At 36.1% G+C, this 16,243-nt stretch overlaps 2 non-coding genes across 2 annotated transcripts; both read right to left on the bottom strand.

Annotated features, from left to right (window-relative positions):
* Nucleotides 1-10,698: 10,698 nt before the first annotated feature.
* On the bottom strand, nucleotides 10,699-10,805 carry LOC112088256. Its single transcript, XR_002900424.1, has one exon. It is a non-coding gene; the product is annotated as a small nucleolar RNA R71 (small nucleolar RNA).
* A 4,335-nt stretch (nucleotides 10,806-15,140) lies between these two features.
* Nucleotides 15,141-15,247, bottom strand: LOC112088297. Its single transcript, XR_002900460.1, has one exon. It is a non-coding gene; the product is annotated as a small nucleolar RNA R71 (small nucleolar RNA).
* Between the last annotated feature and the right edge of the window lie 996 nt (nucleotides 15,248-16,243).

The raw sequence follows: 16,243 nt of genomic DNA, 5'->3' as shown, positions 1-16,243 counted from the left end.
TTTGTTGATTGATTCCACAATCAACAGGGCAAGAGACTTATTCCCAAGGGTTATTCCTCGTGAGGGAGATAAGACTCTTCACGATTTCTAAGTGAATTGATTCCACAAAACACAGAGAACTCACAAGAACAAGAGAGAACAAGGATTCCACCTATGAACTCTAATGAACAAAACACAAAGATAAACTTTGCACAGAGAAACTTATTGTTTATATTTTCTAAAAGATTGTGATTTTTACAATGACACAAATGAGCCTTTTATAGCTCTTAAAAGATAATCTCTACGTTAAATAAATTGAAAGAAATTCAAATTTAAATTTAAACAAAACAGATAAATTGGGTGGTCAAAGGACCAAATTGTAAGGGATGTGATTGAGCTGATTTTGGAAAGTCTAACCACGCCTTTATGCTCTTGATAACTCAAATCTTCCAGCTGGTAGAGAGGTTTAGGAGGAGGACGAATCTTGTGGGCAACGGAAAGAACCAATGTGAAGAAAGCGTCGTCTAGATACATTCGACTCCGTTGAAGGCAAGTTGTGTTTGAATAATATCTGCGGGATAAATCAAGGGCTCTGAATTGATCACGTGACTTTAATGCTTGAAAAGGCTATAGAGCCGTTGGATCTTTGATGATAAACTTGCTGGTCCAAGATAATATCAAAGTTTCCATAAATGGCACCTCATGGACCCCTTTAATGAACTTGGTGGGATTGGGTGGATCCGGGTCGTGCTGGTTTGGAGCTCCAACGTTTTGGGCCCTTGAGAGACTTACTAGTACATGCTATGATGGTTCATAGGTGGGACGGTTAATCCATAGGTTGTAGATTTCAGATTTTGGTTGAAATATTTTCTCGGGTAAAATATGATCCAATGAGGCGATCTCATTGATTTGGCTTCTTTTGAGGTGAATTTCTTGAGTCTCCTCAAGTCTTGAGATTACTTCATCTCCATGGGAATATGCTGATTCGATGAATGCATCACTTGGCTTGTTTATACCTATTACATGAAAGGTTTCTATATGTATGCAGCACTAATGGATGCTATAAGGGAAGATGTCTCTGCCCTCAAATAGCTCTAATTTTTTTTTTTTAACAATTAAATTGGAGCATATAATAGATAAGAAATAGAGTGTGCAATATGCACCCTAAGGGAAATGAATGATCAACCCTGTTTTTAAATACTCGATTGAAATAGAGTGCGCAATATGCATCCTTAGTGAAATTATTGATCAACCCTTAATTTATATACTCGATTGAAATAGAGTGCGCAACATACTTGTTCTTGTTGTCTTGAGAAACAACTACAAAGACATGTTCTTAAATAGACTTGAAACTAACAGAATCCTAGAGACTAGATTGTTGCAACGTCTTTCCTACAAATCATGAAGACTTATTCTACATTTGACTGAATCAGTAAACAAACAAATTTAGCTTAAAACTCGGACAAAGCTACCTTATTCTTCAGAAATAGCGAGATGATCTCATCCCAGCTGAGAAGATCTCATCCAAAGATCTCTTTCTAGGTGAAGAGATTCTCAGCAGTAAGATATGGATCTGCGTTTGATGCTTTTGCTAGAATTACAGTGTATTGGGAACTAACTAAAGCGGTGATTGTCTTCTGGAATCTGTAATCAGCATAACATTACGTGGTAACTCATTTTTGATCGCTCTACCTAAGGTGTCGACTCTTATTTTGATCTCAAGGGCTTCCACCTTCTCTGCAGGATCTTCATCAACATGATGATCATCGCACAAATATCTCCCTGGAGTATGGTAGCCTTAGCGCAATGCAGAGTGAATCTCTATTATCTCCAGGATCATAAACTTCCCACGTTATATTTTGATATTGGATGTCGGGAACCTCCATCAAAGAAGCGAATTTTGAAACTTACGACAAGAGAATCTGCTAGAAGTGGACTGGTTTGTAAATCCCAAAATATTGCTAGATCATTATTCATCGTGAAGTAAGAAGAAGGAAGATGTTAATGACTTGTGAAAGAAAAAGAAAAAAGAAAGAATAGTAATGTTTCCACAAAAGTCAGAATCACTGTTTACTTGTGTATTGGATACCAAAAAAATAAAAACAAAACAAGCAAATTCATGAAACTTAATGTTTTCTGACAAGGCTCTTAATGAAGAAAGCTGATCGGACGGTTTAAGCGAATCAGGTGAATCAAGTGCTGATCAAGCAGATCAGCTAGAACAAGTGCAACAAGTGCGAATCAAGCAGATCACACAGAACAAGTGCGAATCAAACGGTTCAAAATATATGGTTGAACGAAAAAAACGGTACACAATATATAGTTGAATTAATTATAAATATAATAAATACTAATACTGTAAAAATTATGTATAATATATTATACATAAAATAACCTATTAAAAGTATAAAATTTTCTAATAAACTATATTAATACAAATTTGCTTAATTTATTTATTTTTAACAAAGAAAAATTTAAATGGTAGAATATCATATAATTTTATGACTATTAATACAACATTTATTGTGTTAAGTAAAACTTATATAATATATAATCATCAATGATAAGACTATTTGAAGATTACAATTTTTGGAGGGATTAGTCATAATTTTGTCTAAATCACGATCAACATAAAATAATAGCTAATAGTTAAACGATAAAATTTTAAAATAACTAAACATCAATATAAAAAATAACATGTTACAACAAATATTACCCGGAAATATTTTTGGGGATAAATCATCCACTTTTATTTTTATCAGCACTATATATTATTAAAATTATCAAAAAATATTTAATAGTAAAGTTGAAAAAAAAATTAAAAAGGTGAAAATACATTAAATAAGGAAAAAAAGAATTATGAGAAATTTAAAGGGAAAAAATAATTTTTTTATTTTGAAAAAAAAATAACAAATTTAGATAACATGAAACACTTGTATCGCCTTAAACACAATGCAGTTCTTACAATTTCTTCCCAAATTTGTACCGCTAATGTTACTATTCATTAATATAATATCTTAAATTATAAAATATCAATAGATCATTATTTTTGTTGAATGGCAATAGAAAAAATGGACGGTACGATCCATCCTTAAACTGATGATTCACTCGCTTCCCATTCAAATCTTATGTATAGGAAACTTGATCCAAATTAAAACGCCATTCACTCTTGGTCGTAAGTGATCCAAGATCAACTCTTCATCATTGGCATGAAATTGCACACCTCAAGGTAGTGGAGCAGCCATTTTTTACAACAAATTTCATGATATCAATATCTTTAAATATAGTGTTTTTTATGCATCAAGATTGTTTTCTGATAATAACTAGAAAAAAGCTTACATTAGCAGCATGGATCTGCTTTTTAGACTTCTTTGATGTAGATCTAACATCTTTGTCAAATGCAGATCCCAGATCCGTTCAGAAAGAAAAAAAAAAAGAAAAACATGATTTTCACACTAAAAAAAAACAAAAAAAAACAAAAGAATAACACAAAACAACAAAAAATCAAAATGTATTCAAGCATTTGCCCATTGTAGAAAAAGAGAGGTGTGACTTTTAGGGTTTTGATAGAGAGGCGTCAAGCCATCTAGATTTTGGAAAGGAAAAATCTAGGAAAAATCTATGGGCATCTCCAAAAAGAACTTCAAATTTGAGGTGGTCAAACCTCAAATTTAAGGTTTGATAGTATTTATCTTCAAAAGCAAAACTTCAAATTTACTGTCACAAATTTTAAAATATTGCATTATATTCCTTACTTTTAATTATTATTAATAAAAATCATACAACTTTATAAATAACAAAAAATACGTTAAAAGTATCTGTAACTACAATTATATTATAAACTTCATAATAAAATAAAAGGTTACATTGTAAAATAAAAATTACATAAACATAATTGTTTGGATAAAAATGATAAACACAAAAAATAAAGTAATTATTTATAAAATATATAATTGTAAGGATTAAAATATAAATAAAAATTGAAAACTTCATATTTGAGGTTTTGAACAGTGAAACCTCAAATATAAGATTTCACTGTTCAAAACCTCAAAATTTGAAGTTTTAAAGTTGCTTTTGGAATGTATAAAATCTCATATTTAAAGAGTTAAGGTTGCTTTTAGAGATGTCTTAAGAAAGAAAATCTATATTTTTTTTTCTATTTTACACATGGAACAATAAAAAGTGGCAGAATTTATTTTCCACTTGATTGGTTTAACTTTAGTTGCAGATCTACTTGCATGAAGGGTGGAGCACGTGCCCGAGGCTACTTTATAAATTTATATTTGTAACACATACATAATGAAGTGATTGCAGCATATTTAGTTAAATTTTACCTATGATGCCCCATGCTTTCAAGATCGACCAAATTCCTCTTCATTATTATTTTAAATAATTTTATATTAAAAATATATTGTGCCCCAGATTAAATATTAATTTTTCTTGATCCACCTTTATCTAAATTTAAGAGGAATTTAAAAGATTTTTTTTATATTGTTATTTTCCTTTTAAAAAAGTTAACCAATTAGTCTCAAAGCATAATGATATTCTTAAAGTATTCTTAAAGAAGATTTTCATAAGAAATAGCAAGAATTTCAGATGCGTTTCAATATATAGGCTTATAAATGAAAAAGTAATTATGTTAAACCTTATACATCATCCAAACTCATTTTTCTAATAGCAACAAGGTTTATGTACACTCCTAAACAAATACAAATAGCAAAATGTAGAGACAACTTATACAACAAAGAACTGTGTGGAAATACAATCTACAATAATATATATATATATTTTAAAACTAATCAATCCAGAGATATATACGAACAATTGCAAAGTATTTGATCACGAAAAAGTTTTGTTGCGTCTATTAGAAATTCTAGGATCAGAGTTACTATAATAGGCATACAACACCATAGAGAAGCTAATTCCTATATTTTGGTAATGAATAGTGACCATGAGTGCGAAATTCAAAGGAGGTTTTAAAAAACGCACACAATTCACTAATCAGAGTAATTATAAATTTTTTTTTTATTATAAATTTGCAGGTTTATCTAGTAGATAAAACGCTGAACCGCATTTTAAAATTGTCCACCCCATTTATCAAGTGGTTCTTTGGAAAACGCACATGATAATAGATTTTTATTTTAAATTTTAATTTGAATATTTATTTATCATATTTACTATATATACCTACTAGGTTATTACATTTAAATACACAAAATTTCAAAGGAAAAAAATCATATACATAGAAGATCAAAGAAAAAAAAGCAAATCATCAAAATTATTCATAAGACGAGGATTAGGTTGTAACAGTTGTGTTTCATAATTCTCGTTTATGTAATAAAATAATTAATGTCTTAATTTTTTTTTTCAATTTTTTTGTGTAATTGTTTAATATATTTAGTTTTGACTGATGTGTTTCATTTTGTGTTTAAAATTTCAGGCTTTTTGTTTATGTCAGTTACAATCACAAAACATCCAGAATCTAAGTTACGAAGAAATAATTGAATTATGAAATTTAGAAAGTGAGCAATTTATGAAGTTAATAATTCAACCAAGTTTGACTTACTATCATCTATATTTTCACTACAAAAAAAGTTTGATATTACAACATAAATTTTGCAACGATAGCTTTAGTTGAGGTTTTGCAACCAATTTTGCAACATTTTTGCAATGATAATTGCATGTCATAATTTTTCTACAAATTTCTTGTAGAACTACGACAAAAGTTTTTGTTGCTAATTTTCATTACTAATTTGTAAGAAATATGCAACAATACAGAATCATGACTTTTTTGCAAGAAAATAATGGCATAAATACGTGACAAATCTTGTGACATTTTTGTCACTATATTTGCAATAATTTGATAGTTCTTTTGAAACATTTAATTTCTATAATAAAAATTTAATTTTACTTGGCTTAATAAAAATATACGCATTTAGAATTATAATTGAGTTCCGGAGTTTCCAATTTTTGTAAAAGAATCCAAACTAGAACAGAATTCTATTTCAGATGATTAGGTATTGAAATTTCTCTGTCGTTTAAAATATTAGGAAAAACTATGTTCGCTTTAGATTTGATAAGTTATAGCATTCTTCAATTATTTTGTTTCAATTAATTTTTTTAGTCTTTATTATTTATAAAGATTTAAAATTTTTTTTGATGCACAGATGAATTATATATAAACAAAGTTAAATTAAAACTTATTATAAGATAAATATGAAACGTCTCTTTATCTCATCAAGACGATAATTATAAGCTTTTTAACAAATTCGAAGGTCGAAATTTGGTTCCTTGGATTATGGTTCATTCATTTTAAGTAAATGAGTACTACAATCAAAATTTATGTTGTTTGGGTTTAATTAAAAATCAATATAACAAAAAAAAAAGAATGAAATACTGACCCAACTAATTTTGTGGAGGTCAGTTTTTAGGATAAATCTAAATCTTGAAATAAGATATTGGGATCTCATTTTTACGCCAAATACATTTTCTCTTGTTTTATTGTTTATATATAGGAATGATTTTTACTTCTATAATCGTGTAATCTCTGCACACTGCACTCCAAGTATCCATCAAATCAAGGTAAGAAAAACAGTATCTAGCTTTAGTTTCTAGTTTTTAGTGTTCATATATATATATATATTAACTTGATTAGATTGAATATAGATCATTTGATTTAGTTGTGGGTTTGTTTTGCTTTTCTATAACACCGAATTTTGACCATTTTTATGGATCACTTTAATGTCTTTTACAGGTGTTTTTACTCCATTTTCAAAGGTTTTCAAAGGATTTCTATGTTTCTCACCGTCTGATCACCCTCAAAATTGGAAAACTTATAGAAGAATCAACCAGCTTTCAAATGCACTTGGTTTGAAGACATTCCAATGGCTGGATCTCAAGATATTCAATTTGCCTCGGAGACACTCGAAGACGGCCAGCGAGTCACGCGACCGCGGCCACCAGCCTATTTCCCGCGGTCACAAGCTTCACGACCGCGGCCAAGCCTCTGTTTCCCGCGGTCAAGTTACTCCCGACTGATAACACCGTATTTTGACAACTTTTATGGATCGTTTTGAAATACTTTTTCTATATTTTTAATTGTTTTTAAGTACTTTTATCACGTTTTTCTAGTATTTGTAGTTCCAAGACTCTTTTCAGGTATCTTAGGGAAAAGCTTAACAAAATGGATAGAAGACCAGATTTCAGCTCAGAGTCAAACCGTCAGAAGTTCACCCCCGATTGAAGGTCTTCTCACCGTCCGATCCAGCTCAAATTTGGAGATCTTAAAGATGGAAGTATCAGCTTTCCAGCACACTTTACAGCTTGGCAATCCAACGGTTCAATCAAAAGATACGCGAAGAGCAAGATGTCCCGTAAACCAGCCGGCAAGCGTTTCCACCCGCGGCCAACAGGTCATTCCCCGCGGTCGCAAGCATCCCGACCGCGGCCAGCCACCCATTCCCCGCGGTCACGCACTTCCCGACCGCGGCCAGCCACCCATTCCCCGCGGTCACGCACTTCCCGACCGCGGCCAGCTAACTCCGAGTTTGAAGGCCCATTTCTGAAGCCCGTATCATTTTCCCAGCCTCAATTCCGGAACCTTAGACACCAGAGAGTATTGGAGACTATAAATACATATCATTTAGCTCGTTTTTAGAGAGAGAAGAAGAGAGACGAAATACTTTACAGAAATTTTACTTTAAGCTTTGTTTTTAGGTTTTAGGGAGAGATAGATCTATCTCTTGAACCCTTGTTTTTTCTTTTTCAATTTTGGTTTCTGTACTACTTTTTAATACTATGTTTTTGATTTTGTTCATCATGTCTGAGTAGTTTTACTGTTGGGTCTAAGGGATTTTCGATGGGGATATATATGTTCGATGAGGATTCCATGAGATTTTGAGCCAATCTTAAAACTTTTTCTTCTGAATTCGTTTTTACTGCATGAGAGTAGCGTGATGAACTACAATCTGATCCAGATGCTTGGTGACACGAAAATGTTCATCCGGTATCAGATCTAGTTTGGGAGAGCAAAACAAACATAGGAGTGGAAACCTACCTATGGGCGATTTGTGAATGCTGACGAGTCTTAAACATAATGCATCTTTTCTTTTCCAGGGCCAGAGTGGAAACCTACTGGTCAGGGTTGAGAGAGATAGTTATCTATGATCACGACAGTGGCGTATTCTATGTCCGTGACTCCAGTTCGAAAAGTTTAAGCTAAGATCTTATCAAATTTAATCTCTAGCAATGTTTTGAATCATTCATACCCCTGAGAAAACTTCCCTGAGCCCCAATGCTTTCTTTCCTATAGATTCACACCGATTTTCATTCAAGCTTTAGTCTAGTATCTTTACTCTTTCAATCGATTTTCATTTAAGCAATTAGGTTTAGCCGTTTTTCCGTTTTTACTCGTTTTCGTTAAGTTTAGTTATTAGGTCATTTTAATTCCCGTATTTTCTCTTTAAGATTCGTTTTTACGTTTTAAACACACTACCAAAACCCTCACAAAACTCGCCTGGTTCTAGACTTCCTTACTTTATATTTCTTTCGAAGGCTTTTGCAGGAAAGATCCTCCTTCCTTGTGGATTCGATCCCTAAATACTAAAATCGATCAGCTGTGCACTTGCGGCTATTGATTTCATTTAGGGTAAAACTTGACACCCTCATCGCGACACACATCACCGACCGCGGCCGGCCAACTCCGATTAAAAGCCCATATTTCTGAAGCCCAAATTCAATTCTGATCTGCCTCAATTCCGGAACCCTAGAGACCATGGAGTATTGAAGACTATAAATACTTGTCATTTAGGTCGTTTTTAGAAAACCACCTTCATACTTTTACAGAAACCCTTTTCCTTTAGACGTTTTATGCGATTTTTAGAGAAGATTGTTTAACTCTGAGTTTTTCAATAGTGAAGCTTTCTTTCATCTCTTTTCTTTACTGTTTTTGATTACTTTTATTAAAACCAATGATGATGTTGACCTCAGCCATATCTGAGTAGATCCCTAGTTGGGCTTAGGGTTCTCGAAAGGGGCTATCATAATCAATTAAGACATCTTGGTTTAACTTTGTTCTTCGTTTATTCTTGTTCTTATTGCATGTATGTTTGATTGACGACCTAGTATCTGATCTAGATAGTTAGTGTTGCGAAAGTTTTCATTAAGTATCAGACCTAGAATGAAACAAGCGATTTTTCAATAGGAGTGGAAACCTACCTGCGGCGAAATCGTGAGTACTGACGAGTCCTGTGCAGCTCTTGCGTTCTCTCCCTTCCAGGGCCAGAGTGGAAACCTACTGGTCAGGGTTGCGAGAAACAGTTGGTTATGATCACGACAGTGACGTAGTCATAACGCCGTACTCTAGCTCTAGAACCCTATATTTCGATATCTGTCAATCCCAATCTATAATCCCTAGTGTTAAAACCGATTATGATCCCTGTAGAGTTTCCAAAAGCTAAGCGTTTTTAGCCATAGTTTACCACCCAATCGATTTTTACTTGCTTATTTAGATCTGCATTTCATTTGCTTTAGTTCAATATTCTGCTTGTTTCATTTGCTTTCATTCGATTTTTCTACTTGCTTTCTAGGATAGATTTATTTGCTTTCTTTCGTTTTAGTTTAATCTGTGATAAACAACCAACCCCTAAAACCAATCTAGTCTAGACATAAAGTTAGAAACCGTAAAAGAATACCAGGCACACAAATCTCTGTGGATTCGATCCCTAAATACTACAACTGATTAGCTGTTTACTCGCAGCTTTCATTTGTTTTTATTAAGGGTAAAACTTGTTCCCTCACGCAGTGGACACATCAAGTTTTTGGCGCCGTTGCCGGGGATTTGTTTCGCTGCCTTTGTTATTTTTTTTGTTCTAATTTCTGTTCTAGACACCTGATCTCTAGTTCTTTCTTAAAGTTTGCTGAATTATCTTTCCGTTCTTTTGTTTTTCTCTGAATTGCATGAATACCAGGCGCAGACCTGTAGAAAACATTCCAATTCTAGACAAGATAGACAGACACGAAAGAGAACTTCGAAGACTTAGGCGAACGCAAGGAATAGCCAACGACGACCAGCCTGAAGGTCCTGTTAACCGAGCTTTAAAAATGGACCAAGATGGGTCCAAACATGGAGAAAACGAAGAGAACGATCACAGAGAAGGTGATCATGCTCGACAAGATGGAGAAGAGGAAGAGGTTCCTCCAAGAAACCATCAAAACCGCGAGAGAGAAGAACGTGAAGACCTTGATGCACCTATCAATGCAGCCGAATGGTGACCACCAGGGGATGCAGCCGAATGGACACGTTAACCGCCCTGTTCAGCAAGCAAATCAACACCAAAGAAAAGCCAGGAACCATCGCATAGCTGATTTCGATGCACCTACTCAGAATTTTCAGAACCGATCCGCGATTCAAGTACCATTTCCGAACCGGAATGAGTTTGAAGTCAAGCCTCAAATCATCTCTTTGGTGAAACAAAACCAATTTCATGGAGTTCCTTCTGAACATCCAATGGATCATATCGAGCTCTTTGAAGAAATCTGCAGCATGATGAGAACAAACCAAGTTCCATCAGATTATTTAAAGTGTAAGTTGTTCCCTTTTTCATTAGCAGACAAAGCTCACCGTTGGTTGAAATCTTTGCCTGCAGGATCAATTCCTAATTGGGAAGAATGTAAGAAACTGCTTTTCTGAACCACTTCTATACTAAGTCAAGGTCGAACATGTTGAGAACCAAGATCTCAAGCTTTCAGCAAGGACCGACTGAACCTTTCTATGAAGCCTGGGAACGTTTTAAGAAGTATGAACGTGACAGCCCTCACCATGGATTTCTCGGATCAAGCCTGCTGAGCACATTTTACCGAGGTTTGCAACCAAAATATAAACTTTCGCTTGATACAGCTAGCAATGGAGATTTTGGAAAAAGACGATAGCACAAGGAAGGGCCCTCATCGAGAATTTGGCTCAAGCCAATAACAATGATTGTCCTGAATACGATCGCTTGACAAAACAAACCGGAACAAACAATAAGGAGATAACCGAGTTGAAGAACATGATGAGCCAACTTTTGAAAAGCAACAATCGCCCAATCCATGCTTGTGAGACCAACAATGGCGCAGAAGACGAAGGACCTAGTGATATCGATCACATTAATCCAGCCTTTCAAGAAGAAGAAGTGAACTATGTAGGAGCACAAGCACCATATCCAAATCGCTTCAACAATGGCTTCAACAACAACTTCCGGAATGCAAACTACAACAAATCTCTTACCGCAATCCAAATGTGGAGAATCCTCAAGATCAGTACTACCCACCACAGCAAAAATCCTTCCAAAACAAGTTCCTAGGTGGAAATTTCGGAGGGACATGAGCTTATCAACCGCGACAACTATATAACTATCAAGGTACGGGTTTTAACAATCAATTTGTACAGCAGCAAGGAGTCACAACAAACCAGCTAGCTTCGCAAATCGGAAGACTTGAACAGTCCATCCAACAGCTTGTTATGACAAACGAGAAAGCATCTAAAGACATGAACGTGAAGGTTGACTGCATGTACAATGACCTGAACGGGAAGTTTGAAGCTTTATCTTCGCACGTCAAAAAGCTAGACATACAAGTTGCCCAAACAGCCGACTCTATGAAGAGGCAAAGTGGAGCTCTTTCTGGAAGAGTTGAGGATAACCCCAAGCGATTTTGCAAAGCCATAACCACACTGCCCGAAGAAGAAGCCAGAGCCGATGGAAAAGATGAAGAAACCCCAATCTTTATACCACTTTACAAGGATGTCGATGCCAAGCAGCCACCATTCAAGGTACCTCAATCTTCACCGTTTCAAAGGCTTACAAAAGCCGACGATCCGGGATGTTTTGTTTTCCAATGTTTCATTTCAGGAATCAAGACTACAGACTGTCAATGCGATTCCGGAGCCAATGTCAACATCATGTCAAAGACATTTGCCGAAAAATTGGGCATAAAAATCTTAAGGACATCGACGGTCAAGGTTATATTTGGAGATTCATCTCAAAAAGATACTGAAGGGGCGATTCATGATCTACAAGTTCTTGTAGGGGAGAAGATTGTTCCAGCATATTTCCAAGTCCTTGAAATAGATCAAGACAAGGAGAGACCACTCATATTCGTAAGACCATTTCTAGCTATTGTAGGAGCAGTAATCGATCACGCGAACCGGCATGCTGTCTTCCTCAATGTAGATCGCAGAAGGTTTTACCCGACTGTACTAGATGATTTTCCAAGCAAAGAAAACCGGCCAAAAGAGAAAGAAAAGGAGAAGCCGAGAGCTTTTGCAAAGATCAAGATCATCATTCCACCAGATGCGACAGAGGCTAGTGAGGACCAAATCCAGGAGCTGATCAAAAACACAAAAAGCGTTTTAAACAACGTTAAAGTCCGAAAGAAGAGTAAAGGAAAGAAGACGGCTCCTCAAGGAGAAGAAGTTAAACCTCCAGCGACCGGAAATGATAAAGGCACATCAAGTGGAGTGCCATTCAAATCAGCCTGATTTTTTATGCCTACGTCGAGCTAAACGACTTAAAACAAAAGCGCTTAATAGGAGGCAACCCATTTAGGTACTCTTTCTTTTAGTTTTTTTTTTCTTTTTTTTTTTACAATTTATGTTTCCTTTTTCTTTTAAGTTTCAGGTATTTTTATAAAACAAAAACACAAAAATTCAGAAAATCAGAAAAACCGAGAAAGAAGGAGAGGTTTTTAGCTGCTCGGCCCGGCAGTAACCTGGAAGTTGGACGAAGGCCACAGGAAAAAGGGCCGCGGTCACGACCAACCGACCTGCGGCCAACGCATCTGATATATTCATAATTTGCATCATTTAGGATGGCATTTTTGGTCCAAATATTGAATCTCATGCATACATTTAAGTAGTTTTCAATACTTTTGTCCTTATAGTTGGTTTAGGATAGGAAATGCATTAGGTCCTATAGAGTCTTGCATTTTGGAGTGTTTACAGGTCATTTGGAGCAAAAAGGGAGCATTTGTACAGAAACCGTGGAGAGACCCTCGGGTGAGTGCATCAGAACTGGACAAGTGGATAGAAGCCAACAATCCCTCTCAGTTTATCGCCCAAGACGGAGCACTAGCATCGCGATCCAGCCTTTGGTGCCTTCATCAAGGTTCAAGAGGGATGAGTCTAGTTTCCGGAACGTCTGAGATTGTTCGATTTGGAGCTATTTGCTGAAAGTTATGGGGACCGGAAGGAACACATGTCTCGCGGCCGCTAAAGGACCGAAACGACACGCCTCAGTAAACCGGTGAAACGAAGCCTTTGCCGACGCCTGATGGACTCGGACCCTTCATCAAAGTTGTAGCTGACGGATCCATCTGGCTCGTGGAGTTTACAGACCGAGGTTAGGACCACTGAGCTAGAAGTTATGGAGGTTTTGGTTCAAGCGGCATGCATTTCTATCGACCAGAATGAACCTCGATAGTTTGGTCGATATTTCCAACCTGGAATGCCGAAAATATATCGACCAGAATATCGAGGTGGAGCATGTCGATATATTCTCAGCCAATCACGCCGAAATAATATCGACCAAACCATCGACCAGGTGTTTGGTCGATATTTTTGTTAAGAGAAGATTTGCAAACTATCGACCAAACTATCTACCAGCAGCACGTCGATATTTTCTTCGATCCAGTCCGAATTTTAAGACTTTAATGGGCCAATATCCTGTTTGTTATGGGTTGGCCCATTAAAAAACTCTTAGTATAAATAGTTTTAAGATATCAATGATTATGTTAAGCTTTATTCCTCTAATTTTCTTTGCCTCTTTTGTGAAAGACTCCTTTGAAGAGAAATATTCCCTTTTTGAGAGTTTGAATCAAGAGAAATCAAAGACCTTTTGTGTGTTTAAAGCTGGAATCTTCTTAATCTATCATCTTTATCTTTATTTTCACACTTCTAATCATGATTAACATCACATCTTGCAAAGGATCTAGTGTGTTGATTATGATTAGTGAGTAATCCCCATATTAAGGTCTTAGATATGTAGATTAGGGTGCTTAGGTGATAGATTAGTGAGCTTAGGGGTTAGATCATTCATATTCCATTCTCTACAACTTGTTCTCTATGCTAGATCCATACACATCATATGTGGTCTAGATTCTGGGCATTTCATGCACCAAAAGTGTTTGATGAAATGTCTGAACCAAGGTTGTTAGAGGTTTAAGTATTATTCATCATGGGAATGATTGTTTATATGTTTAAATGACAGATTAAACTGGTTCTTAATGCTTGTTGATTCATGTTTCACTAATGATGATTAGGTTAGAAATTGTTTTAACATAGAAATTAATGCCTTCATGAGAGGATTAGCTTAGTTAATGATGTTTAAGTTGAATGATTTGCTTGATCACATGATTCATTAGCTCACTAGTTCAGCATCAAAGGCACCCTAATCCACTATCATGTCTAAGACCTTTCTCATCATCATACATACATTCTCATCTCATTTAGCTTATTTACTTGCTTGTTTAAGTTGATCATTAGCTTTAATTCTTGATCATTAGCTTTAATTCTTGTTCTTAGCATCAAAGGCACCCTAAGTAACATCAAAACCTCACTCATTTGGCTTGAATTAAGAACTGATCCTGCATCTTAGTGTCTACACATGATGGATTGATACCCTTTGTACTGCAAAGTGACAAAAAGGATTGATAACCCCTCATTTAGAGCCTTGAAAACCCTAAGTTATCAATTGGCGCTGTTGCCAAAGTGTGATAGCATTAAGATTGTGTCATTTCTTGAGATCAAGCATTTTCTTTTGTGTTTTCTAGTTTCTTTCAAATTCTGGTTGTGAGTTTCAGGTGCATGAACACCAGGTCCAGATCAAGAAGCTGTGGTCCACCTTTTCTCTTAAACAACAACATTAATCTTTTGGTTCCAAGAAGGAGAAGGGATAGGCATGGAAGACAGACTGATCAGGCTGATATGGAAGGTCAAAGACAGCATGTAGTTGACATTGAGCAACCGGCTCAGGAGCAACAGGCTCAGGTGCAGCAGGGTAATGGAATTGGTAATGCAGCTGGTAATGGAGCTGGTCAAGGGTTACATCCAGGTAATGCTCAGCAGGAACATGAGCAAATGCAAGCAAGCATTTCTATCTAAGTTCTTTTCAACTTCAAGAACAGCAAAGCTAAGGAACCAAATCTTCAGCTTCACTCAACATAGCAATGAGAGTTTTGGTGAAGCATATGAGAGATTCAGGAGTTACACCAACCAGTGCCCACACCATGGGTTAAGTGAGGCATCTCTTCTCAGCACAATTTATAGAAGGGCTCTTCCCAAGATTAACCAGCTGGATAATGCCTCCAATGGAAACTTCCTGGGGAAGGAGATTCATGCTGCTTTAGAGCTGGTTGAGAACTTAGCAATGAGCAATGATACATATGGAGAAGACTTTGATAGAGCCAATAGGAGTGAGAGTTCAAGCAGGGATCAAAGGTATGAGAAAGACTTTAAAACACTTGAAAGCAAGCTGGACAAGGTGTAATTGGCCACTCAAAAGCCAATGCACTTTGTAGGAGAGTATGAGGAACCTTCTCAATGCTTTGAGAACATAAGTGAAGAAGGTCTTACTCAGGAAGAGCTATACTATATTGGGAATCAGAGGTTCCAAAGGTATCAGTATGCCAATTCCAATCAGAACCTTTCCTACAGGAATCCCAATGTAGCAAACCCACAAGACCAAGTCTACCCTACCTCTCAAGCTCCATAGAATTTTGTTCCCAAGAACAACTTTCAAGGGTCTTTTCAACCAAAGAATCAGTTTGTTCAGAATCAGGGTTACAATCAGCATCAGCAACCACTTCAGAGTTCTGGTTTCAGTTCACAGCAGCAGCCAAAGGCACCACCAGGGTTTGGTCCACCACAGTTCCAGCAGCAGGCGCCAGTTCAGCATCAGTTTCAGTCAGCACCTGTTCACCAGCAGCCACAGATGGGGTCAGATATGGTTGGGATTCTACAACAGCTGCTTCAGGGTCAACAAGTGTTTGCAAGCCAGTATGCATCAATGCAGCAGGACATCAAGGAATTGAAACAAAATCAGGCCTCTAGCTCAAGGAACCAATGCCAACTACCTGGTAAGCCTGAACCCAATCCCAAGGAATATGCTAAAGCCATTACACTGAGAAGTGGCAAAGAGCTACCTGGTATTGAGCACAACAATGTGATCATTGAGGACAATGATCAAACTGAGGGGGAGGCAGCCTTAAAAGATGATCAAGTTGCTGAAAG

This window comes from Eutrema salsugineum, unplaced genomic scaffold, assembly GCF_000478725.1.
Source record: "Eutrema salsugineum unplaced genomic scaffold, Eutsalg1_0 scaffold_15, whole genome shotgun sequence".
In the NCBI taxonomy this organism is placed as follows: domain Eukaryota; kingdom Viridiplantae; phylum Streptophyta; class Magnoliopsida; order Brassicales; family Brassicaceae; genus Eutrema; species Eutrema salsugineum.
Note: the sequence above shows the minus strand (reverse complement) of the source record. Positions and strands in the feature narration are given on the sequence as shown.